The 27,222-nt window shown below is 47.6% G+C and overlaps 1 protein-coding gene across 1 annotated transcript in view; it reads left to right on the top strand.

Annotated features, from left to right (window-relative positions):
- Window positions 1-27,222, top strand: part of CSPG4 (chondroitin sulfate proteoglycan 4) — a 125,037-nt gene that overhangs the window by 53,543 nt on the left and 44,272 nt on the right. The gene's annotated exons all lie outside the window — the stretch shown is intronic.

Genomic DNA, 27,222 nt, shown 5'->3' with positions numbered 1-27,222 from the left:
TTTATGGGAGAGTGCCTGTGAGCAGTAAAGTTGCTGTTTGTTTTTCCCCCACCTCGCTCCTAGGGGCAAGTATGGAACTGTTTCAAAAACATACATGTAACCTGTCTTTGGGTGGTGTAGAAATGCTGGTGATAAATAAATGAATGGAAACAGCTTCCCTTCCCAATTCAAATGTGAAAGGATAAATGCTTATCCATGTATCAAGGGCCTTTCAGCAATGTTCTGTGGTTCAGCATTTCCTGCCTATTTCTCTGTTGAGGGGTGAATGAAATTGACTAGACCATTAGCTGCTGATGACAAGGCCCAGTCAATTTCACTAGATTTGTAAGGAGCTAAGGCAGAGATGTTGGACTCCCAACTCTCATCAGCCCCACACCTAGCATGGTTAGTGGTCAGGAATGTTGTAGTCACAGGTTCCCCATCCCTGAGCAAGACGGAGATAGAATTTAGAATTTGGGTAGCAATTGAAAGGCTACAGTTGACTTGATAGGCTTATCAAGCAGTCAGTACTAGGCTGCGGGAAAGCCGTTAAATGAGAATGGCAGGCAGAAAAATGTCTCTTCTTGTTCTTCAAACAAGATTGACTGAGTTTGGGGCTGCCAACTTTTGAACCAGTTCGAGTAGCTGCCCCTTATGATATTGTAATTTTATGATGCTTCAATGGTTTTATTGCACACATAGTCTTTTTATGAGCTGGTGGTTTATAGATACTCTCATAAATAAATAAAAATAAGTAACACAGTGAAACTAATGAAGATCCTAATTGCTATATGACAGCCCCGTTCCTTTAAGTTCAGTTCACCACATTTCTGCAATGGATTGCAATAAAAAAAAGAGCCCTCAAGAAAATTTATCAGCATTTCTCCTGATGCATACGTTTTTGAAAAATACTTTCCCTAATATAATGCATTTTTACTATTATTTTCACTCATCATTTTCTTGTGTACTTTCCTCTAATATACACATTTATGTGTATGCAGTTTTTGTTTGGAGAACTGCATTGCAAGTTCTTTATAGAAAAGTGTGGACTTTGCAGGGTGGCTGCATTTTGGTTAGCATTCTGCTTTAGGAAGTACAAACTAGGTAGGTTCAATTGTGCAATTGTGAACGGAGCCAAATTTCTTTCCCCGTTCCTACAGCAGTCTTTAAATGTCCTATAAAAAGTGTAAGCAAAGCATTCAACAATACCATGAGACCTTGGGCATACAAAAAAATGTGCCCTGCTCCTGAGCTAGGGCCCCTTTCCAAATGCGGAAGGTCATTAAGGATCCCTTGGTAGGCAAAGTCCTACCAAGCACAAACAGCTGTACAGGCTTCTAGAACTAAGCCAAGCTACCTGTTGATACTCTGGAGCTCATAAAATTATTTCTTTGCCAGAACACGGCAGGCAATGTCCAAGTTAGGGAGTTATTTGCGGTGTCTGGTGCCTTCACCATGAGGAATGACTCACCTGGCAGACCACAGCTGGCGGGAGATGTGTGGCTTGAGTTTTCTCCTCCTACCGTCACCCAATCTGCTGCCCTCATTGCAGCCAAGTCCGATGTTGGCTAAACAGAGGAGGATGCACATAAAAGGACTTGAGACTGGAGGAGAGGAGCAATCCCTTGTTTAGTGGTTAAGCGCGGTGGACTCGTAATCTGGTGAACTGGGTTCGATTCCCCACTCCTCCACATGCAGCTGCTGGGTGACCTTGGGCTAGTCACACTTCTCTGAAGTCTCTCAGGCTCACTCACCTAACAGGGTGTTTGTTGTGCGGAAGGAAGGGAAAGGAGATTGTTAGCCACTTTGAGACTCCTTAAGGGGAGTGAAAGGCGGGGTATCAAGTCCAAACTCCTCCTCCTCTTCTTCTTTGACCATTTTGGTTGCCCTCCTTTGGACACGTTCCAGTTTGTCAGTGTCCTTCCTGAACTGTGGTGCCCAGAACTGGACACAGTACTCCAGGTGAGGTCTGACCAGAGCAGAATACAGTGGCACTATTACTTCCCTTGATCTAGATGCTATACTCCTATTGATGCAGTCCAGAATTGCATTGGCTTTTTTAGCTGCCGCGTCACACTGTTGGCTCATGTCAAGTTTGTGGTCAACCAAGACTCCTAGATCCTTTTCACACGTACTGCTCTCAAGCCAGATGTCACCCATCTTGTATTTGTGCCTCTCATATTTTTTTTTGCCCAAGTGCAATACTTTACATTTCTTCCTGTAAAAATCATCTTGTTTGTTTTGGCCCAGTTCTCTAATCTGTCAAGGTTATTTTGAAGTGTGATCCTGTCGTCTGGGGTGTTAGCCACCCCTCCCAGTTTGGTGTTGTCAGGGGTTCAGGAGCAGAGGCACAGGGGAAGGAGGAAGTGGAGAGCGAAGGGGAACAATCCGAAGGCAGTGTAGGTGAGGATGACAGTGGGACAAGAGATTCCATGAGTCTGTCCAGTGATTCGGAAGATTCCCAAAAGGGGGCACCTATAGCCAGAGCAAGGGGGGTCCCGGGGGGGACGCACCAGAAGAAAGGGACCAGCGGTGACTCCCAAAGCAGCAGCTGGAGATCGGGACCAGGTTCCCCACCGGAGCGTAGTGGGGGGGAAGGGTCCCATGTGTCAGGGCCGGCTTCCCCTTCAGGGGAAAGAGAAGATGAGTCAGGACTGACCACGCCCCTATCGCTGAGTGAGGGAACAGAGGGGAAGTCAGAGCCAGCTAGCCCCCCCGAAGGGGGAAGCAGTGAAAGGAGCAGCGTAACGGTCAGGAGGAAGGTTACCGGCTGGGCGCGCGCGCCAAGTTCAAATGCACAGGCGCGCGGGACAGCCGGGAGCGCAGACTGGGAGCCAGGTCCTAAAGCACGCCGGAGGGAGGGGGAAGAATCCACGGACTCAGCATCAGAAGAGTCCAGAAAGGGCAGCACCCCAGCGGGCAGAAGGACCCAGAGGAGAAAGGAGCAAAGGAGGAGGTGGAGCAAGGCTAGGGTCTTGAACTGGTGTCTGGGGGGAGGAGATTCAGACGGAGCTTCAGCGGTCTAGCGTTGAGACGTAGAGCTGCGCGCCGCGGCTTTGGAATCGAAACTGAACCTTAATAAAGACTTTTGTATATAACAAGAACTGGCGTTGGTCCTCTGTGAGCTGGGACCTTGGGCAGCTCTGACAGTAAGCTCCGTCTCCATAAAACCTTCGCAGCGTGAGTTGGCGCCGCGAGGGGCAAAACTTGACGTTTTGAGAGCTCACGAAGATCGGCAAGGATGGCTACATCGGAGATTGTGGCAGCACTGCAAGAAGCAGTCACGAACCTCTCCGTGGAGGTAGCAGCATCCAAAAAGAGAGAGGAAGAAACAGCAGCGCGTTGCCAGGATCTGCAAATCAGGTGGGAAAGGTTGGTGAAAGAGGGGATGCCCGGACCCCGGCCGGAGGGAGTTGGCCTCGGGAAGAGGGGGGGCAGCATCGTAGCTCACTTCGACGGGAACCTGGAGCAGTATCCTAACTTCAGAGCAGACATAGTTTTCGCGCTCAATTTGCTTCGGAAAGACTTTAGAGATGAGGCGGAGAAAGTAGGCTTCATAATAACGCATCTCCACGGGGAAGCTAAAGCGTGGATGCGCAATTTATGGCGCGAAAATGATCCCGCCCTCCAAGATGCAGACGTCTTTATCAAGGCTATGGACAATTGTTTTCAATCAACAGTGGATGTAGATGTGGCCAGGAGGCAAATGCATGGCCTGAGGCAGGGCAAAGCCACTGTGAGACAATATCACTCCCACTTTTTTGCGTTAGTAAATGTGCTGGGCTGGGAGAAGGATTCCGCTGCAGTCAGAGATCTGTTCTGGGAGGGGCTGAATGGAGCCGTGAAAGATGAGCTGGCGAGGGGGGAGAGGCCCAAAAGCACTGCAGAGGTTGTCCAAAAAGCGCTGCAGATAGGGGTGCGCCTGGAAGAATGCCCCTGGAGCAGGGATGAGGGGCGTATGGGATGCACAACAGCCAGAACACCCCCTTTCCTGTCCAGAGAGCCAGCGCGCGCCCAGTCCACGCCTCCACTGGGAGGGGGAGAAGAGCCGATGGAGATAGGTGGTGACAGGGCTCAGACAGCAACCAGAGCCCAAACACCAGGAGCAGTCAAGGCGCAGCCTCCTAGAGGAACCAGGAAGTGCTACATCTGCGACAGTGCACAGCACATGGCCAAAGAGTGTCCCCAGAGGCTCCAAAAGCACACTGCAGCCTCAGCAACAGTGAAAGGAGCAGTGCAGCCAGAGGAAAAGCTACAGGGAAACGACGAAGCCTGGTTGGAGGCAGAGGCACTGGGGCCCAGCCAGGCGAGTCAGTGAAGCAGTCCCCAGAGATTTTACAGCCCACAGACCCACTCCCGCCCAAACCAGTGGTGCAACTCACTGTATCGCTCCAGCTACCCAATGGACTCACTATGGAAGTGCCCATTACCATTGACTCTAGTAGTAATGCAGACTTTATAGGAGTGGATTTCATCAAGTAACATCGCATAGCGCTCCTGCCAGCCACGATGCCCCTGAAAGTCGTCACGGTCGATGGAAGAGAATTGCTGGGGGGGCAGGTGGTCAAGCAAACGCCGCCGATGGTGATGCAAATTGGAAATCACCGGGAAGTCATCAGCTTCAATATCACCCACCTGTCGGACACGCCTGTAGTATTGGGCATAAGTTGGCTGCACAGGTACAGCCCGGCATTGGCATGGTACCAGCGTCAATTAACTTTTGGCTCCTCCTACTGCGCAGAACACTGCATCCTGACTAGCCCGGAGGGAGAGGGGGAAGAGGATGACCCGCAGCTACACTTAGGCACGCTGCAAGCAGTGCCCCACAAGTACGCAGCGTTTTTGGAGGTTTTCTGCGAGAAGGAAGCGGACAAGCTCCCTCCCCACAGGTCCTACGATTGCAAGATTGACCTCCTGCCGGGGGCGACACTGCCAACTGGGAAACTGTATTCCATGTCTGAAGACGAACTGCAAGAACTCAGGGAGTTCATAGATCACAACTTGAAGCGCGGTTTCATCCAGGAGTCCAAAGCAGTGGGGGGCAGTCCCGAGTTTTTCGTGAAGAAAAAAGTCACGAACCAACGGAGATTAGTTTGTGATTACAGGGTCATAAATTCGAGGACAAAGCCCACGGCATTCCCCATGCCCAAGATCGACGACCCACTCGCAACGGTGAGGAAGGGACGCATCTTCACCAAGTTGGATCTTTGGGGGGCGTACAACCTCATACGTGTGCGAGAGGGCGACGAGTGGAAGACGGCCATGTTTACGCCCTTGGGCACCTACGAATACAGAGTATTTGGTTTACAAAATGGCTCCCATTGTTTTCAAGCTTTCATGCACCACGTCTTAGCGGGACTCCTTTACAAGAAGTGCGTCTGCTTCCTGGACGACATCCTGATTTTTTCGGAATCGAAGGAGGCTCACGAGAGGGACGTCAAGGAGGTCCTGCAAAGACTACGGGAGCACAGACTTTACGCCAAACTGGAAAAGTGCCAGTTCGACATGACGGAGGTGGATTTCCTGGGCTACAAGCTGTCCGACAAGGGACTCGCCATGGACAGCACCAAGGTCCGCTCGATGTTGGACTGGAAGAGCCCGCGCAATCGGAAGGAGGTCCAGAAATTCGTCGGCTTCGCCAACTTTTATCGCAAGTTCATCAAGGGGTTCGCGATGGAGACGGCAGCCATCACGGACACCCTCAGCTCCAAGAGGAAGAAGTTCACCTGGACGGACCAGGCGGAACAGTCCTTTCAGAGACTTAAGCGTCTTTTCGCTTCCGAAGAACAGCTGCTACACGTCAACCCCAGCAAACCAATGAGGGTTGAGACGGACGCCTCGGATAGAGCGGTGGGGGCGGTCCTGTTGCAACAAGATCCGTAAGGGGACTGGAGGCCGTGCGCATTCTACTCCAGGAAACTCAGCAAGTCGGAACAGAACTACACCATCTGGGACAGGGAGTTGCTGGCCGTTCATGCAGCCTTCAAAGCGTGGCGGCACTTCCTCGTCGGAGCCAAACACACGGTGCAGGTACGCACGGACCATAAGAACCTGGAGTACTGGCGCACGGCGCGGTTCCTGAACCAGAGGCATCTCCGCTGGGCGGAGTTCTTCGCGGATTTCAACTTCAGGATAGAATACATCCCGGGAGGCAACGTCATGGCGGATGCGCTATCCAGGAAGCCGCAGTATCTCGAGGAAGCGGCACCGGTGGCAGCCAAACACATTTTCGCACCAGGAGCGTGGACGTGCGCTTCGGCCACCGTGGACCTGGACGCCGTACGTCGCACGCTGCAGACGGATTCCTTCGCACAATCCAAGATGGAGGAGGTGCGGAGAGGCACAGCGAAGGACGACGAGTTTCAGATACGCGACGGACTGCTCATCCGCAAGGGGGCCCTCTACGTGCCGGGGGACGACCTCCGCGTGAAGGTGCTGCAGCAGTTACATGACGCACCCAGCGCCGGGCACTTTGGCAAGGACAAGATGACGGAACTAGTAGCCAGGGACTTTTGGTGGCCCAAGATGAGGGGAGAAGTCGCGGATTACATCACGAGGTGCGACACATGCCAAAGGGCCAAACCAGTACACAGGCCGCCAGCGGGCTTGTTGGAACCGCTACAGACGCCTCTCGAGCCATGGGAGAAAGTGGCCCTGGACTTTGTCACTGATCTGCCCAGCTCGCGAGGCAAGACAGCGGTGCTAGTGGTCGTGGACCTGTTCACCAAGATGGCGCACTTCATTCCTTGCGCGAAGGTGGCCACGGCGGAACAGACAGCCAAGCTGTTCATAGACTACGTGTTCAAGGTTCACGGCTTGCCGTGGTCCATCTTGTCTGACCGGGGTCGTCAATTCATCTCGAGCTTCTGGCAGAAGCTGCTAGGCATCCTGAACGTCAAGGTCAACTTAGCGTCGGCAAGACATCCGCAAACCAACGGACAAGCGGAGAGGGTCAACGCCATCATGCAGCAGTACCTGCGATGCTCCGCTAATCAACAGCTCTCGACCTGGGTGGACTACCTACCGCTAGCCGAGTTTGCCTACAACAACACGAAGCACGTATCCACAGGGGTGACACCGTTCTTCGCCAACAATGGACGACATCCCAGAACCTTCCCGGGGTTAGAGAAAGTGGGGGAGGGGGAGACACAGGGAGCAGAGGCTTGGGCAGAGGAATTGCGGGAGGTCCACAAGCAGCTCCGAAGGCATTTAGAACGGCCTAAGCAAGCCTACAAGGTGCAGGCAGACAGGCACAGGAGGGTCGGGGAAGACATACGGGTAGGGGACTGGGTCTGGTTAGCAGCCCAGGCAGTGCCAGCCAGGACGTTAGCTAAGAAGAAGCTCAGACACAAACAGCTAGGACCTTACCAAGTCGAGGCACAAATCAATCCGGTAGCTTTCTGGTTGACACTCCCTGAGGGTTCCAGAATGCACCCGGTCTTTCATAGATCAGTGCTTACACCCTACAAGGAACCCCACAGGTTCCAGGCGCCAGGGAACGTACCAGACCCACCCCGCAGATCGCCAACAGGGGGAGGGTCGCCGAGAGCAGGGCCACTCAACGGTAGTGGGGGGGAAGGGTCCCATGTGTCAGGGCCGGCTTCCCCTTCAGGGGAAAGAGAAGATGAGTCAGGACTGACCACGCCCCTATCGCTGAGTGAGGGAACAGAGGGGAAGTCAGAGCCAGCTAGCCCCCCCGAAGGGGGAAGCAGTGAAAGGAGCAGCGTAACGGTCAGGAGGAAGGTTACCGGCTGGGTGCGCGCGCCAAGTTCAAATGCACAGGCGCGCGGGACAGCCGGGAGCGCAGACTGGGAGCCAGGTCCTAAAGCACGCCGGAGGGAGGGGGAAGAATCCACGGACTCAGCATCAGAAGAGTCCAGAAAGGGCAGCACCCCAGCGGGCAGAAGGACCCAGAGGAGAAAGGAGCAAAGGAGGAGGTGGAGCAAGGCTAGGGTCTTGAACTGGTGTCTGGGGGGAGGAGATTCAGACGGAGCTTCAGCGATCTAGCGTTGAGACGTAGAGCTGCGCGCCGCGGCTTTGGAATCGAAACTGAACCTTAATAAAGACTTTTGTATATAACAAGAACTGGCGTTGGTCCTCTGTGAGCTGGGACCTTGAGCAGCTCTGACAGGTGTCATCTGCAAATTTGATCAGGATGCCCTTGAGTCCATCATCCAAGTCGTTGATAAAGATGTTGAATAAGACCAGGCCCAAGACAGAACCCTGTGGCACCCCACTAGTCACTCTTCTCCAGGATGAAGAGGAACCATTCATGAGCACCCTTTGGGTTCGGTCAGTCAACCAGTTACAAATCCACTGAGTGGTAGCATAGTCAAGACCGCATTTTACCAGCTTCTATCCTAGCAAGTGGTGCAAGGATACAATGCAGCCAGGCAATAGCACTGTTTGAGGGTGCTGAGCAAAGACAGCAAGGGCCATGGCCTGGGGAGGAGAGGTGCCAGGCCACAGGGGAAAGCCCCAAAGGCTGGTGCTTTAGGGCCTCACTTGGCCCCCATGCCTCAGCCTCCCCAACCTTGCCCCAGCTGCATGATCCTGATCCAGTCACCAAAATGACAGCTTCCCAGCAGGAATGACAGATCTTCAATATTCTGTATCAGGAATGGGCAACCTCAGGCCTGGTGGGCAAACCCACCCTGCACACCTTTCCAGCTGGACCCTGGGACTCTCCTAGGGCCACATCCCTCCCAGTCCTGCTCTGCAACCTTACTTTGGTAAGTTCTGCCTGGTTGGAATGTGCCCTTGAACTCTGACAATGCTTCTTGCGTGCCTGGAGGGTTGCTGTCTCCTGGTCTGCAGGTGGGGGGGGGGTGCTAATTTTGTTTCAGTTAGTATGTTATACTGGTTTTGTGCACATTTGTCTACTAAGGGGGGGGGGAGTATAATGATGCAATGCAACTGTATCAGCACACTTTATTCAACAAATCCCTGTACTGTATGTACTTGAAAATCTAGTAAACACTTATTTCAAAAAGTAAACATAACGAAAGCAGCCTAATGTTGTGAGGATAAAGTGGGGAGGAGGGGAACCATGCACGCCACCTTGAGATCTTCAGAGAAAAAAGTATAAGCTAACTGTGATTCCTGCATTGCAGGGGATTGGACTAGATGACCATTGGGGTCCCTCCCAACACTGTCTCTCTATGCTCCTGTAAAATGTAATAAATAGAATAACTAACAGCAAACAGCTTTCTTTGGAGAGGCTCTAGGGCTCAACTCATCCTCCACTTCCCTGCACGCCTTCTTTGGAGAAACAATAGCATGTCAGCTATGTTGCATCAGAGTTTTGGCTCCATCCCTGGAGCCATTACAACAGAAGAAAGAATAGCCTCCAGCCCCAAAGCTGGTTAAAAAAAGAAAAACACAAGTATATGGAACAGTGCAGCTGGCTGGGAGCGTGGAAAGTATGACATGGGAATCTCTTCTCTCCCTGCACTGTGGACGCCTGTCTCTTACTCTGACCAGGAGGAGGGAAGTTAATTTCCTAAGGGAGGCTTGGAGTTGGGAATGAATGGTATTTTTAGCTCAGGAACACAGCAGTGGAGACCTGGGACCACCAAGAGGAAAGCAACCCACAAGCAGTCTAAACTGCAGAACTCTTGATTGTCCCCTTACAGTGCAAGCGACAAAAGTGTATGAAGCATTTCCAGGAGGAGCGTCCCTGCAGATGCCACTGGGGAGAGAACCCAAGGCCTTCTGTCTGCAATGTGGATGCTCTGCCACGGAGCTACAGGCTTTCCCCTGTGCATTCCAATGTCGGTGATGATGGAGGGGGAAGAGGAGACACATATTGTGCAGGCAGAAGGTCCTGTGTTCATTCCCTCCTGTTAAAAAAAAGGGTCAGGAAGCAACTGACAAGGGTCTTTCTGGGTCCTTGGAGAGCTGCTGCCAGTCAGAGCAAGCAATACTAGGCGAGGTAAAGGTAAAGGTAAAGGGACCCCTGACCATTAGGTCCAGTCATGGCCGACTGGGGTTGTGGCGCTCATTTCATTTTACTGGCCGAGGGAGCTGGCGTTTGTCCGCAGACAGCTTCTGGGTCATGTGGCCAGCATGACTAAGCCGCTTCTGGTGAACCAGTGCAGCACACGCAAATGCCGTTTACCTTCCCGCCGGAGCGGTACCTATTTATCTGCTTGCACTTTGACGTGCTTTCGAACTGCTAGGTTGGCAGGAACCAGGCAAGATGGTATTGGCTTTATTTACACATATATACAACCTGAGCATAAGATCTTGCTTCTTCATTAGTCACAGCTAATAGTCTGGCACAGAGCAAACAGGTCTCTGTGCCTCCAGTTTCCACCTGCTTTTCAGCTCACTCACATGCCCCCTCTCCGTATTGTTCTTCTACCTAACAGGTAGGCGATAGGGGTGAAGGAAAGGCCCACCTATGATTCGTCAGGGTAACCCTGAAAGTGGGGTGTGTCTGCTGTGTTTCTCTATCCTTCTACCCCAATGTCCTTTTATTTATCATTATCCGAAGAAAGTCAAATATAGATTATACAATCAAAGCAACATAACTTAAAATATTATCTTAAAGATTTCAAAATAAAACATTACAAAGCAAGTCAACAACAGAATACATATGTAACACAAAGTTAACAAAAAAATCTTAAATTTTTTAAAAAATTGCTAAGTGAAGTCAAATATAAAATGCACATTTAAAACAGCAAAATTAACAAGAGAATACAATATTATCATAAGCATCACACAGCTGTTTGGCAGGCACAAAAAGATGGGGCAAAAGAATCCAACAGTTAGGGGTTGTCATCAGGCATAGCGATGTCCCTCTGGTCTCCCAGGATATGGTTACCAGATGTCCCCATTTCCTGGGGCAGTCCCCGGATTTACAAATCTGTCCCCGGACAAAATCCGTCCCTGGAATGTCCCCGGAATCCATTTAATGTTCTCAGATTTATATTTTAAGTGTTGTAGATTTAGTAGTAGGGAATGAATGTTGCATGATTGGTCAACGGCACAAGACACATCGTATGGGGACTTCTGGCAAGGCAAAATGGCGGGCGCCACGACAGCAAGCAGCTCCTGAAGACAGCCAGAGCCAACTGCGCTACCAGGCTGGCTCCGGGCTGCTGAGACTGCCGCTGCTGCCACCACTGCCAAGGGCGAACTGGGGATGCCTGGGGTGTCAACAAGGGCAACCGCTGACCCCCCCCCGACCCAAATCAAGCCGGGAGCGAGAGCACCCGGCCAACTTCCAAGCGGTGCTCCGGGGTCAAGAAAACCCCGGAGCTGACACAGGGAGAAGGAGGAGAGGAGAAGGAGAAGGAAGAGAGAGAAAGAGGAAGGAGAAAAAAGAGGAGAGCCACCACTGAGGAGGAGAGACAGGAGAGAACCGGGAGGGCAAGGACATGTGGCTGAGCCCAAGCCCAACCCAAGCCTACCCAAGCCCACAGTGGCTAGTACTCCAAGAGAGCAGGCCGGGGCCCAGAGGAAGCCCACACGACAGCGAAGACCACAGAAGAGAAGATATTACTTCTTAATCATTATTTTTAAATAACTTTTTTTTCTCTTAAAAAAAAAGTGTCCCTGGATTCTTTGAAAAAAAATCTGGAAACCTGATCCCAGGAGCCTCTTCAGCAGTAGGGCTGGTGAGTCTGGGTCTCGCCCCCTTGGCCAGGTGGAAAGGGGAGCGGCCTTCACACCCCACAGCCAGGCGATGTCCTTCCCCCCCTCTTCCTGTCTCCCTCTCCCCCCAGGCAACCCCCTCCTTTTTGACAGCCACCCAGCTTTTGGGGGACAGGGAAAATGTTGCAGGAAAGGACCATGTCTGCATGCGTGTCCTGTGCTGTGTGTTTCTCGCTTTCCTTCCCCACAATGACAAAATATTTCTGCTTTTAATCGTAATCTTGTTTTGCCCTCTCCTCATTAATTTCAGGAAAGGCAGGCTGGGGCTGCCAGCTGGAGTTTAGAGCAGTGGCATTGCTTGGGCTCCCATAGGAATGTGTGCTCCCACTTGCACGTGCACCAAAAACTGCACCAAAAGGGGGTGGGATGGAATTGGAAAATCCCTACTTAGACACAATGGAAAGCCAGTGTAAGTTGCTCCACAAGAAAGCTGCAGAAAGAATGTGGTTGGTCAAAGGCACTGTGGATTCCTAAAGGTTGAAAACCACTTCTCTGTTAGATTCTAACACTCACACTGGGTAGAGAACCCTGAGAATGGGAAGGGACTCAGGGCATCATTGAGACTGACTCCCCAAACCCAGAACAGCATAATGGCCATACCGCTATGGGGGATGGGGCACTGCCCCAACAGTTCACCCTCAGCCATTTCCTATCTTCTTTCTTACAAGCAGCTCTCAGTCTCCTCCTCTTCCTTGGTCTCACTGTTGACTTTGTAGAAAGAAACTCAGCAGAGGGGAGAATGGTGACAAAGCTAGACTTAGTTGGCTCTGTCTGTCATAGGTTCTGGCGCCACCTACTGTTGGGCTCCCAGCCATTGCTGCATGTCAGGATCTATTTCTGTTCAGGCAGGCATTGGGGCATTAATTTGGAGGACATTTAGATATATTTCCTGGTCTTGTCTGTAAGACAAAATCTATTCTTTTTTTAGGTAGAGATGGATGCACATTTAGTAGGTATTTTTATTTTTTATTATTATCGTTATATGTGCTTTTAGTTTCCTTCGTGTTATCAGTATCTTATTAATTTGCAAGTCACTTGGGGACCTCTTTGCAAATGAAAAGCAGTAATTAAATATAATAATGAATGAATTAGAACAGCCACCAGCTCCGCTCAAGCACTGATGCACATATGAAGTCCTTTCCCATAAAGTAGTTGGCGTTAGATAGCCCTGAAGAGACAGTCCAGTTGTGAGAAAAGCTTGTGCCTTCTGTGGTCTTCATCTACTTCCCCCACTGCTCCCCATCTGTTTCTGTACCTCTTCCAATATATATCAGATGAAAACAGATTTGTTTTGTGTTGAGTAATTGAGGATCTTGACTGGCGTTCTTATGGAGGTGCTTAATCCATACCTGTGTTACACCAGTTGGGACATGGCTGTCACTCAATGGTAGAGCACCTGCTTTGCATGAAGAAGGTCACAGGTTCAAGCAAATGCTCTTCTGCTGAGCCAAACTCCTTCCCCTGACACTTTGTCATTTACCAAAATTCTTACAAAGGCACCTGTCAGGGAACTGCCATCAGAGCCAGGAGTGGAGGTAAGGCTCCCCAGCGATGCCGGAGAAGGGCCCAGCAGGGAGAGAGGGAACTCATCTACTGAGGAAGGAAATCAGTGTGACACCAGGAAGAAAGGGGAACAGGGGAGGGCTTCGGAGAGATGTCTCCAGGACTCTTCCACAGAAACTAGCGGGGAGAGCACAGGTCCTCCGCTGGCCACGCCCACCCTGCGCAGAAGACTTCCGCGCAGGGAGGCTAGGCGGAGACTTGGCATCAAAGAACTTTTATGCTGGAAGAAGTTCAGGAAACGCCCACTGACGGATTCTGCCAGTGACTGACACAGCCGCGGAGTAAGGGCTGTGCAGCCAGGGAAAGGTTTAACCAGGCAACTTTGCCAAGAGTAGAGGCAACTTACGCATGAGCAACCCCAATTCCCATTACAGCAGCAGAGTAGCTTCTTGTAGAACACACTTTGACATTGGAAATGTCACATCAGCCATCATGCATGATGCCTGCATATGTCTATACTTTTTAAATTAATTTTTATTAATACACAAAAAACAAACACCAGTTACACCATTACCAATCAAAAAACAAGTAGAAATCGTAATAAAAGAACTAAAAAACACAAAATGTTAAAGCAAAAAATAATCTTTTAACTATAAGCCAGACCTCCCGTCTACTCCTTAATTCAATTACACACAACTTGCTGCCGATACAAAGTATCATTATATTTTAACTAATTCTTAATTTGTCTTAGGTCTCACATCATTCTTAAAGCTACTACTGAAATTAGTCAAATGCTGCAATGGAATTTAAGCTACTGTAAATATTTTTCAAATATATTTTGAAGACTTCCCATTTTGATACAAATGTCTGTTTTGGTTTATTCTTTATTTTTTCAGATAAGCTATCTAGTTCCGCATATTCAGTCAGGTTTTTTTATTCATTCTTGCGTAGATGGAAGTTTATCAACTTTCCAATTTGCGGCAATTAGAACTCTTGCAACCATGGCATATAAAAAGATATCCTTGTATTTTTTTAGGAATGTCCAAACCTGTAATTCCCAGAAGCTTCTGGTTTTCTATCGAAGGAGATTTTTAACATTCTTTGCAATTCTAAGTGGATGTCTTTCCAAAACGCATTGATTTTCTTGCATTGCCACCACATGTGCCTGGTTTTTCTCCATATCTCCAGCAGTCGGTTGGGACACTTTTATACATCTTAGAAAGTTTCCAGGGTGTTAAATACTACCAATGTTGCATTTTTTAAAAAATCTCTCTTAGGGTATAACAAGGTGTGAACTTCCAATTATTTTCCCACAAATTTTCCCATTGGGACATATTTATTGCATACCCGAAGTCCTGCGACCACTTGACCATGGCTGCTGTAACCTCCTCCTCCTTGACTTCCCAGTTTATACTTCACTACATGCATACATGAATCATAGAATCATAGAGTTGGAAGAGACCACAAGGGCCATCGAGTCCAACCCTCTGCCAAGCAGGAAACACCATCAGAGCACTCCTGATATATGGTTGTCAAGCCCCTGCTTAAAGACCTCCAAAGAAGGAGACTCCACCACACTCCTTGACAGCAAATTCCACTGTCGAACAGCTCTTACTGTCAGGAAGTTCTTCCTAATGTTTAGGTGGAATCTTCTTTCTTGTAGTTTGGATCCATTGCTCCGTGTCCGCTTCTCTGGAGCAGCAGAAAACAACCTTTCTCCCTCCTCTATGTGACATCCTTTTATATATTTGAACATGGCTATCATATCACCCCTTAACCTCCTCTTCTCCAGGCTAAACATGACCAGCTCCCTTAGCCGTTCCTCATAAGGCATCGTTTCCAGGCCTTTGACCATTTTGGTTGCCCTCCTCTGGACACGTTCCAGTTTGTCAGTGTCCTTCTTGAACTGTGGTGCCCAGAACTGGACACAGTACTCCAGGTGAGGTCTGACCAGAGCAGAATACAGTGGCACTATTACTTCCCTTGATCTAGATGCTATACTCCTATTGATGCAGCCCAGAATTGCATTGGCTTTTTGGAGTTTTGGGAGGCTGCATATTCTTATTTTTCTAAAAAAAATAATTTTCAGATTTTGAAATTTACAACCAATTGTCAAACACCAAAAACAAAAAGACAATTCCATAAATTCTCATAGACTTTTTTCTCCCTGCATCTTCTTTATTCATCCAGTTCTATTAAAACTCCATTACAACCATAGTCCAACATTAAACTACAAGTGTCATTCCAGCCCTACTAATAATTTTAATTGTTTACAATGATTTTTAAGATGAATTATATATTTCCCCATTCCTTATTGAAATGTTGGTCTTCCTGGGTTCTAATTCTTCTGATCTTTTTTGCCACCTCAGCATATACATCAATTTAATCTGCCATTCTTTGTACTATGGTACTATGTCTTCTTTCCATCTCTGGGATAGTAAAATCTGGGCAGCATTGGTCGCAGGGAGGCTGCACATTCATGTGGCAAAATATGCCTGTGTGCAAGCATCCTATAGGGGTTGCAGTGTGGCATAATGTACTTTCTGTGTGCAACATCTGAAGCACCTCTGAATCTCTGGACTTGTTGGGCTGTCAATGGCAAAATCCCATGTTGGCCAAAAGTGCACTGGCTGATGAGCTGAGAGCATTGCTTGCGGACGCCTCCAAGGCATGTTACCTGCTACAGATTGGGTGGGTTAGAGTTCAAAAATCCCTCTGAGTATTGGAACTGATTCAAGAATTTGGTCAGGTGGCGGGTTTTAAGTTGAATAAGATGAAAACTAAGGTTTTAGAGAAAAATTTAACTGTGACGGAGAGAGAAAGGTTTCAGAAGGAGACAGGACTAACATTGGTTAAGAAAGTGAAATACCTAGGGGTTAACATGACTGCTAAGAATGTGAATTTATTTAAGGATAATTATGAAAAATGTTGGATGGAAGTGAAAAAGGATTTAGAAATATGGTCAAACCTGAAGTTATCATTGCTAGGCCGAATTGCTGCGATAAAGATGAATGTATTGCCAAGGATGTTGTTTTTGTTTCAAACATTGCAAATTTTGGATAAAATGGAGTGTTCCAAGAAGTGGCAGAGAGATATTTCTAGATTTGTCTGGCAGGGCAAGAAGCCTCAAATAAAATTCAAGATATTAACTGACGCTAAAGAAAGAGGTGGATTTGCCCTGCCAGACCTAAAACTTTATTATGAATCAGCCGCTTTTTGCTGGCTGAGAGAATGGATGCTTCTTGAGAACACTGACGTGTTGGATTTAGAAGGTTTTAACAATGTTTTTGGGTGGCATGCATATTTGTGGTATGATAAGGTTAAAGCACATAAAGCGTTTAAAAACCATATTGTCAGAAAAGCACTGTTTAATGTTTGGACAAGATATAAGGATCTGCTTGAAAATAAAACCCCAAGGTGGCTGTCACCAATGGAAGCAAAGGCTCAGAAAAAGCTCAATATGGAGGCCAAATGGCCGAAATATTGGGAAATTTTGGAACAAGAGGCAGATTAATATTGAAGAGTTTTGAAAAATTAAAAGATAGAGTGCGAGATTGGCTTCATTATTATCAGATAATGGAGACATATAACTTGGACAAAAAATGGCTTCCAGGTGGAAAAATCAAAATTGGAAACAGAACTGTTGGATCCTAAAATAAAGAATTTGTCAAGAATGTATAACTTGCTGTTGAAATGGAATACTCAGGATGAAACGGTGAAATCTGCTATGATTAAATGGGCACAAGATGTTGGACATAATATTATGATGGCTGACTGGGAACAGTTATGGACTACAGGTATGAAGTTCACAGCATGTAATGCCTTAAGAGAGAATATAATGAAAATGATACATGACACCAGTCAAGCTTGCAAAAAATTATCATTTGCCCGAAAATAAATGTTGGAAATGTAAAGAGACTGAAGGTACATCCTTTCATCTTTGGTGGACATGCCCAAGGATTAAGACTTTCTGGGAGATGATCTATAATGAAATCAAAAAGGTATTTAAATATACCTTTCTGAAGAAACCAGAGGCCTTTCTCCTGGGCATGGTCGGTCAATTGGTGCTAAAGAGGGACAGAACTTTATTTATGTATGCCACAACAGCAGCAAGAATACTTATTGCAAAGTATTGGAAGACACAAGATCTACCCACCCGGGAAGAATGGCAGATGAAGGTGATGGACTATATGGAACTGGCAGAAATGACTGGCAGAATCCGAGACCAGGGAGAAGAGTCGGTGGAGGAAGATTTGAAGAAATTTAAAGACTATTTACAGAAACATTGTAAAATTAATGAATGTTAGAATGATGTTGGAATGAATTTATGTGATTTTAGCAGAAATGCTACAAAGATTTAGGAAAAAACAGACTGTTAATTGATGAAAGGAGGGAAAGTAAAGCTATATTAATATCAAGATAAATTACAGGACAAAAATTTGAAAAGAGGGAAAGGATTTCCCGAAATGGATAATTGATCTAGAATACAAAAAAGGGAGGTGTGAGGAGGTCGAGGAAATAAGCTAATGAAAGATAAGTAATGGGAAGATTTACTGTATTTTTCTTTGTTTTTTCTTTTTTGCTTAATGGATTTTAATTCTCTGCTTTTTCTCTTTTGTTTTCCTTTTTTTTTCCTTTTGTATTTTATCCTTTTTTTTACCTATTGGGATGTGTGGTATTGTTTTTTTTGTTTAAAATGATGTTTTTTTCTTTTTCTTTTTGTACTTCTTAAAACTTTAATAAATATCTTATAAAAAACAAAAAAACAAAAAACCCTCTGAAAGATTGGGTGTTAGCTACCGAAGCAAGGCCAAGCAATGGAAAGTTCCTGTGCAGCTTCTGCATTTCCAGAGAACAAGGAGAAGCAGGACTCAGCAAACAGACAGGCAGGAATTTGGATCTATGAGGACATGCAGAAAGTCAAAAAGAAAGTAACCCAGTCCAGGCAAGATGACAGTGTCATCTCTCACCTTTTCAAACAAAGGCTTGCTCCAAAGATGTAAGTGGGGGTGGGGGGTGTTCCGATCGTCTGTTCAGCCCATTGCTCACTCTGCTTCCCGGAAAATTATATCAACTTCTATGCTGTTTTTGTAGAAGCTCGACAGCATCAGAAGTCTTGATTTCATGTGGCTTCATATAGGATCTGGGATGTTGGCAGAGATGCAGATGATTGTATATATTAAAAAACCCCAAACCCAAATCCTCTCTCAATTTATGAGATTGGTGTCATAAAAGATGGAGTGTTCTGATCATGGATAAGATAATCGTAAGTGTATGCCCTTTAGCTGGAAATGTAAATGCTATTAATGGCTTAGCCAAAGAACAAAATGTGTTCTATGATGATGATGATGATGATGATGATGATTTGAATTTAGGTCTCAGGGCAGTTCACAGAATAAAATCAGAATATAAAACCCCAAAATACATATCAAAATAAAAGCAACAACCCAATAACCCACCACCCAACACATTTTAAAAAGGCATAGGACATCAATCAAATCAAGTAAAGACCTGGTTAAAAGGAACATTTTTGCCTAGCGCCTAAAGGCATATAATGAAGGCACCAGGAGAACCTCCCTGGGGAGATCATTCCACAATTGGGGAGCCACTGCAGAGAAGGGCCGTTCCTGTGTTGCCGCTGTTCAGACCTCTTGAGGAGGAGACACATGGAGAAGGGCCTCAGAAGATGAATGCAGAGTCTGGGATGGTTTATATGGAGAGAGTTACAGATAGGTAGCCGTGTTGGTCTGCCATAGTCAAAACAAAAAAAAATCCTTCCAGTGGCACCTTAAAGACCAACTAAGTTAGTTCTTGGTATGAGCTTTCGTGTGCATGCACACTTCTTCAGATACACTGAAACAGAAGTTTCCAGACCCTTCTATATAGTGAGAAGGTGGGGAGGGGTATTACTCAGAAGGGTGGTGGGAATGGGTGATTGGCAGATAGCTGTGATGAGCCTGTTGACGACTCTTAACGACTGCAATAGGTCTTACAGGAAAAAGCAAGGGGTGAGAAGGTGAAAAATGGCTTTGTCATGTATAATGAGATAAGAATCCAATGTCTTTGTTCAGACCAGGTCTCTCCATGGTTTTAAGTTTGGCCATTTTTCACCTTCTCACCCCTTGCTTTTTCCTGTAAGACCTATTGCAGTCGTTAAGAGTCGTCAACAGGCTCATCACAGCTATCTGCCAATCACCCATTCCCACCACCCTTCTGTCCTCCCAGTTGAACGACGTGGCCCAGGGAGAGAGGAAAAAATAGTGGAAGTGAACAGCTGGCTTCGCAAATGGTGTAAACAGGAACGGTTTGGATTCTTAGATCACGGACTGCAGTTTCTTGAAGATGGACTTCTGGCAAGCGATGGGCTGCACCTCACAATGGTTGGGAGGAATGTTTTTTGCCAAAAATCTCAGAAACCTCATCAGGAGGGCTTTAAACTGACTAATGTGGGGGAGGGAGGCAGTGCTCCTGAAGGTAGGAGTCTATCAATTGATGAAGATGATCATCCAAATGTCATAGACCAAATGGAGCAAACAGCACGCAGACCTAGTGGTGGGAGGAAAAAATCCTTAAATAAGAGACACGGGGGAATGATTAATGGACTTCAATGTCTGTACACTAATGCACAAAGCATGGGAAATAAACAAGATGAGCTTGAGCTCTTGGTACAGCAAACTAAATATGACATAATAGGCATCACTGAAACCTGGTGTGATAAGTCCCACGATTGGAATGTAATAATGGAGGGATACAATCTATTTCAGAGAAACAGACCAGACAAGAAAGGAGGAGGAGTGGGGTTATATGTCAGGGATGTGTATACCTGTGAAGAGATCCAAGATTTAGAACCTCAAAGCCAAAGGGAGAGCATTTGGGTCAAGTTTCAGTGTATCTGAAGAAGTGTGCATGCACACGAAAGCTCATACCAAGAACTAACTTAGTTGGTCTTTAAGGTGCTACTGGAGGGAAAAAAATTTGTTTTGTTTTGACTATGGCAGACCAACACGGCTACCTATCTGTAACTCATTGTAGGAGTTTACTATAGATCCCCAAGCCAAACGGAGGACATAGATGATGCCTTCCTGGAACAGATGGCCAAGCATGCAAAAGGAAGGGAGATAGTAGTAATGGGGGACTTCAATTACCCGGATATTTGTTGGATGTCAAACTCAGCCAAGAGCATAAGGTCAAACAGATTCCTCACTGGCCTTGCAGACAACTTCATTGTCCAGAAAGTGGGAGAAGCAACAAGCGGAACAGCCATTTTAGATCTGGTCCTAACCAATGTTGATGACCTGGTTAGTGGGGTAGAAGTGGAAGGATCATTAGGCGTGAGTGATCATGCTCTTCTGAAGTTTACTATACAGCGGAAAGGAGCAGCCAAGCATACTAGGACTCAATTTCTTGACTTTAAGAAAGCCGACTTCATAAAACTTCGGGAAGTGCTGGGTGAGATCCCATGGACAGTAATACTAAAAGGAAAGGGAGTTCATGATGGCTGGGAGTTTGTTAAGAGGGAGATAGTAAAAGCACAACTTCAGGCAATACCAATGAGACGGAAACATGGAAGGTGCCTAAAGAAGCCAGGGTGGCTATCTAAAGAACTTTTAACTGAGTTAAGATTTAAAAAGGATGTGTACAAAAAATGGAAAAGGGGGGAAACCACCAAAGAGGAATTCAAACAAATAGCCAGCAAATGTAGACACAAAGTCAGGAAAGCTAAAGCACAGAATGAACTCAGGCTTGCTAGAGAGGTTAAAAGCAACAAAAAGGGCTTTTATGGGTATGTTCGTAGCAAAAGGAAGAACAAAGAAACAGTGGGGTCACTCAGAGGAGAAGATGGTGAAATGCAAACAGGAGACACAGAAAGGGCTGAACTCCTCAATGCCTTCTTTACCTCAGTCTTCTCCGAAGCCAGTGTGGTGTAGTGGTTAAGAGCGGTAGTCGTCTAATCTGGGGAACCGGGTTCGCGTCGCCGCTCCTCCACATGCAGCTGCTGGGTGCCCTTGGGCCAGTCACACTTCTGTGAAGTCTCTCAGCCCCACTCACCTCACAGAGTGTTTGTTGTGGGGGAGGAAGGGAAAGGAGAATGTTAGCCGCTTTGAGACTCCTGAAGGGGAGTGAAAGGCGGGATATCAAATCCAAAACTCTCTAAAGAAAACAATGCCTGACCGGAAGAATTTGGAGCAAATGATTCAGCAGAGGAAACACAGCCCAGAATAACTAAGGAGATAGTACAAGAATACTTGGCTAGTTTAGATGTATTCAAGTCTCCAGAGCCAGATGAACTGCATCCAAGAGTATTAAAAGAACTGGCAGATGTGATCTCAGAACCACTGGCAGTCATCTTTGAGAATTCCTGGAGAACAGGCGAAGTCCCGGCAGACTGGAGGAGGGCAAATGTTGTCCCTATTTTCAAAAAGGGGGAAAGAGAGGACCCAAATAATTACCGCCCAGTCAGTCTGACATCAATACCAGGGAAGATTCTGGAGCAGATCATTAAGCAAACAGTCTGTGAGCACCTAGAAAGGAATGCTGTGATCACCAATAGTCAGCATGGATTTCTGAAAAATAAGTCATGTCAGACTAACTTGATCTCGTTTTTTGACAGAATTACAACCCTGGTAGATGAAGGGAACACAGTGTATGTAGCCTACCTTGATTTCAGCAAGGCATTTGACAAGGTGCCCCATGATATTCTTGTAAAGAAGCTGGTAAAATGCGGTCTTGACTATGCTACCACTCAGTGGATTTGTAACTCGCTGACTGACGAACCCAAAGGGTGCTCATCAATGGTTCCTCTTCATCCTGGAGAAGAGTGACTAGTAGGGTGCCACAGGGTTATGTCTTGGGCCCGGTCTTATTCAACATCTTTATCAACGACTTGGATGACGGACTCAAGGGCATTCTGATCAAATTTGCGGATGACACCAAACTGGGAGGGGTGGCTAACACCCCAGATCACACTTCAAAACGACCTTGACAGATTAGAGAACTGGGCCAAAACAAACAAGATGAATTTTAAAAGGGATAAATGTAAAGTATTGTACTTGGGCAAAAAATAAAATAAAATGAGAGGCACAAATACAAGATGGGTGACACCTGGCTTAGAGCAGTACATGTGAAAAGGATCTAGGAGTCTTGGTTGACCACAAACTTGACACGAGCTAACAGTGTGACGCAGCAGCTAAAAAAGCCAATGCGATTCTGGGCTGCATCAATAGGAGTATAGCATCTAGATCAAGGGAAGTAATAGTGCCACTGTATTCTGCTCTGGTCAGACCTCACCTGGAGTACTGTGTCCAGTTCTGGGCACCACAGTTCAAGAAGGACACTGACAAACTGGAATGTGTCCAGAGGAGGGCAACCAAAATGGTCAAAGGCCTGGAAACGATGCCTTATGAGGAACGGCTAAGGGAGCTGGTCATGTTTAGCCTGGAGAAGAGGAGGTTAAGGGGTGATATGATAGCCATGTTCAAATATATAAAAGGATGTCACATAGAGGAGGGAGAAAGGTTGTTTTCTGCTGCTCCAGAGAAGCGGACACGGAGCAATGGATCCAAACTACAAGAAAGAAGATTCCACCTAAACATTAGGAAGAACTTCCTGACAGTAAGAGCTGTTCGACAGTGGAATTTGCTGCCAAGGAGTGTGGTGGAGTCTCCTTCTTTGGAGGTCTTTAAGCAGAGGCTTGACAACCATATGTCAGGAGTGCTCTGATGGTGTTTCCTGCTTGGCAGGGGGTTGGACTCGATGGCCCTTGTGGTCTCTTCCAACTCTATGATTCTATGATTCTATAAGAAGAGCCTGCTAGATCAGGTCAAAGCCCGTGGTTCAGCTATGGAATTCCCTCAGGAGGCAGTGTTGGCCACCAACTTGGATGGCTTTAGAGGTAAAAGGTAAAGGTAAAGGACTTATGGACAGTTAAGTCCAGTCACCGCTCATCTCACTTTCAGACCAAGGGAACCAGCGTTTTTCCACAGACAGCTTTCCGGGTCATGTGGCTGGCAAGACTAAACAGCTTCTGGTGCAATGGAACACCGTGAACGAAGCCAGAGTGCACAGAAGCACCACTTGCAGCGGTACCTATTTATCTACTTGCACTGGTGTGGGTTGGTACGCAGGTGGTGCTATGGTCTAAATCACTGAGCCTCTTGGGCTTGTCAATCAGACGGTTGGCGGTTCGAATCCCTGCAATGGGGTGAGCTCCCGTTGCCCTGTCCCAGCTTGTGGCTTTAGAAAGAGACATTCACAATGGTAATGGTCTCCCTCCACAGTTGCTGGAAACCACAAGAGGGGAGAAGGCTCTTGTGCTCGAATACTGTGTGCAGGTTTCCCACAGGTACGGGGTTGCCCACTGTGAGAATAGGATACTGGACTAGATGGGCCACTGGCCTGTTCCAGCTGGCTCCTCTTACATTTCCATGTTCTTATCTAGTCCAGCATCCTGTTCTCACAATGGCCAACTAGAAGCTAATGGAAGCCTGCAACCAGCACTTGCATGCAGTGCATCTGCTCTGCCCTCCAGCATCCCTCTGACTATTAGCATCACCATGCACAGGATATCTGAATGTTTGGTGTCGTGCCTCTCCTTGGAAATGACTTTTATAATTTGTTGCTGCGGCCTGCCACTTTCCTCACAGCACAACAGATACCGCTGTCAGGAAAAACGACATAGACATAGAAAAGCAGCCCCAAGAGCTTCCCTGTTCTCTTCATGCCGCATCAAGGAACATAATGGAACTGGGTCAGGAAGATGAGGATAAAATTACAGAGAGAGTGATTTCAGCCTCAGGAACAAGTGTGCTGACAGTGTCATGCTCTGGCTGAATGCCAGGCTGAGTGACTACAAATGGCCAATTTAAAGGATCCTGTTTGCTCTGGTCAGTGAAGTACTGGGGGGAGGGGGATGGGACACCCCAAAGCAGGAGCATCTCAGCTCAAGGTGTGGTGAACAGGTACCATCCTGTTTACAGTAACTTTGTGAGGGAGGGTTAGCTTGGACAAATGCCTGCTACCTCTACACCCACCCACATTTCTTCCTCCTCCATCCAGGCAGTCAAGAGGCATTTTCCCAGTTCAAGGACACCTTCCAGGCAGATTAAGCACTTGAGGAGATTGCAGAGCAGATCTGGGGCAGAGTTTCAAGGGCTGGCCTGGGAGGTTCTGGGCCATATTTCACTCCTCGACCTGAGCTTCCCCCACCCCCCTTAAAAGCTCTTTCGTCTAGCCTATCTATGGGGAAGCTGTGCCCTTCTAGGTGTCAGACCTCAGATTCCAACAGCCCAGCAGGCCAATGATCAGGGAGATGGCAGCTGTGGTCCTAACATCTGGAGAGCCAGGGGTCCCACCATCCCTTCCTGGGCTCTCTGGAATACCCATCTGTGAAATGCACTCCTTGGGGTATCCTTTCTTCTTATGTCTTGAAATTAGGCAAGGTCTGGCTTTTGTCAGCTTAGGGTTTCTCCACGTTTCCTCTTGTGCTTTTCCCCAGGGAAAACTGCTCTTGAGCACACAGTCGGAGCAAATGGCTATTGGGTTCCCCTCAGGTTGCCATTTCTTCCATTTATCACTCAACAGTGGTTTTTCCCTATTAGGCAAGGGGAAAACCTTTTGGACCCGTGCTCTCTAGGCACAGCAGAAGCAGAACGGTGAATGAGCCCTTAGTCAGTTAACAAACTCATTTCATTGCAAGCTAAACTGCTCTTTGAGATGGGACAGGTGACAGCAAAGAAGCTGGAGGGAGATTGAGAGTGATATTGAACAGTTAACATTCCCATCTAGCGTTTGTAATTGGTATTGCAAGGTCTGGGGTGCCTTGATATTCATGGTCGTTTTTAAAAAAACGAAAATAATTGGGGAGCAAGGTTCACAGATATCCAGGGGCAAAGCAGGGGGGAGCAGGGGGACTGTGGCCCCAGGTGCAAAATTTTGTGGGAGTGCAACGTGGTGCCACCTTCCACAGGGATCCCTGCAGCCACACCCATGGTAACTGGGCACAGGTGGAAGGAGACGTGCCATGGGTGACCCCAGCACAGCCTGGCCTGGTGCTCTTCTCCACAGACATCGGGAGGTCTCACCCACCAAAGGCTGTGTTGGCCAGCTAGGCTCCCCCCTAAATGGACACAGACCTGCTTGGGTCGGGGTGCTCCAGTGGCATCGGCGGTTTGCCCACCCCCGGTGCCGCAACCTATGTTCTGGTGCTGCAGATATTTACTGCTGGAAATCCAAACCCTGTAGAAAGAATATGGTGACACTTACCTATAAGGAAACTTGCATAGGATCATGCAGAGAACTTGTTAACTATAGGTAAATCTCCTGGGCAGCCTTACACTGTTTTTAGGCTTCTTTAACTGGCTTGCCGTGGAACTGCAGTGCCTGAGTGTAGCTAGGGACGGGGGCAATATCCACCCCCAAAATCAAGTAAATAAATAAAAATACTTAACTAAAAGTAGAAATTGTAGGAAGATTTCTGAGTACTTGGGGTCAAAAGAAAGAAATTTAAAACAACTGTTGTTGAGACATTTCATTCTGAATCTGCTAGACTGAGCCAGACAGAGGAAGTGGCGGGTGGGTGTCCTGCCCTCCCCACATAAATCCGGACTACACCCATCCTGCCATGTGTGGAAGTGCTGATCCTTCTCAAGATGTTTAGTTTCCTCAGAAAGCTACAATTCCCAAGGTTCCCTAGGCATGGGTGTTTGCAAGGAGCAGCCCCCCCCCAGTTAACAATAACCCCAAGACTTTCAGCTTTTATATTCTTAAAAAGAGTAAGATGCTAGAATTTGTAAAACCTGAGATATGAGGCAAAATGTACAGCCACTATTCTTCGAGGGAGGGGACCTTTCTGAGGCAAAATGCCAGTGGCAGGCAGGTCCACAGGCAAAATTGGGTGTGGTTCTAGAGGTACATTTTAAAAACTGACTCCAGCTACAAAGAGGCCCCTGGGGAGGCAGAGGAACATCAGCTGCTGGTGCTGGAGATCCTGCTCCCTGCTTGGAAGGCATTTTCCATCTGGCCTAGGAGGGGGGGCCATGGTCTCAGTCCAGCTACATAAAGCTGGAACAAACTCTTGGATTGGAGCAGTGTCTAGGGGTTCCTGTTGGGGGCTCTGTTATTGGTTTTACTGCCCTTGCTGTTTAAAATGGTTTTTAAATAACTTTTAATCTATGGGTGTTATAATTTAGTGTTTTTTGTTGTTTTAAATAAAAGGGCATAGGAAATGTGTGGGTAGAGAGCAGCTGGGCAGGGGGGGCAATCACAGTGGTTCAGAATAGGGCGAGGCATGGTGGAGCAGGCCAGGTAAGGGGCACACAGCCCAGGCATGCAGTGACTGAGGCACCGTTAATCAGCAGTTCCCAAGAGTGGGTGAATGGGAGGCTGCCTGCTCTTGATGAGGTCACACTCTGAAGGAGTGGCTACGTAGCTTGGGGGTCCTCCTGGGTCCATTGCTGTTGCTAGAGTCTCGGGTGGCCTCAGTGGCACCAAGTGCCTTCCTTCAGCTTTGGCTGGTGGCCCATCTATGCCCCTATCTGGACAGGGAGAGCCTAACTACTGTTCTCTATACTCTGGTAACCTCAAGGTTAGATTACTGCAATGCGTTATACATAGGGCTGCCTCTGAAGATGGTTCGGAAATGTTATGTTTCCAAGGGGTTGCTCGAGAGCAAGCAGGCAAATATCTCCCTACTTGGCAGCAAAGCCAAGGCTTTGCTGCCAAAATAAACTTTATCTGTCCGGAGCGCCACTCTCCCGTGGCTGACTCAAACGCTGGCAGAATCCATGAGTGGGCGGTTCCTAAACTTTCCCCAGCAAAGCAGCTTCTTGACGCCCAGTCTGCGTCTCCCCCTCTGTGTGGATGCTTTCTGCGCAAAGAGGGCATGGGCAGCGGAGGACCACTTTCCTTCCCGCTTCTCCCAGGCAAGGAGTCCTGGGACCGCCTCGCCACTTCTGACTCCTGCACCTCCTCTCCACTGGAGGCGTATTTACTCTCCTCCATTGAAGAGGAGCTACTTCCCATGATCCCTGGAGGCTCCCTATAATCCATTTGGCTTTTGCTCTCTCCCTCTTGAACTGATGG

This window comes from Podarcis melisellensis (genome assembly GCF_964234715.1).
Source record: "Podarcis melisellensis genome assembly, chromosome: 14".
NCBI classification, from domain to species: domain Eukaryota; kingdom Metazoa; phylum Chordata; class Lepidosauria; order Squamata; family Lacertidae; genus Podarcis; species Podarcis melisellensis.
This window is presented reverse-complemented; position numbering and strand designations above follow the sequence as displayed.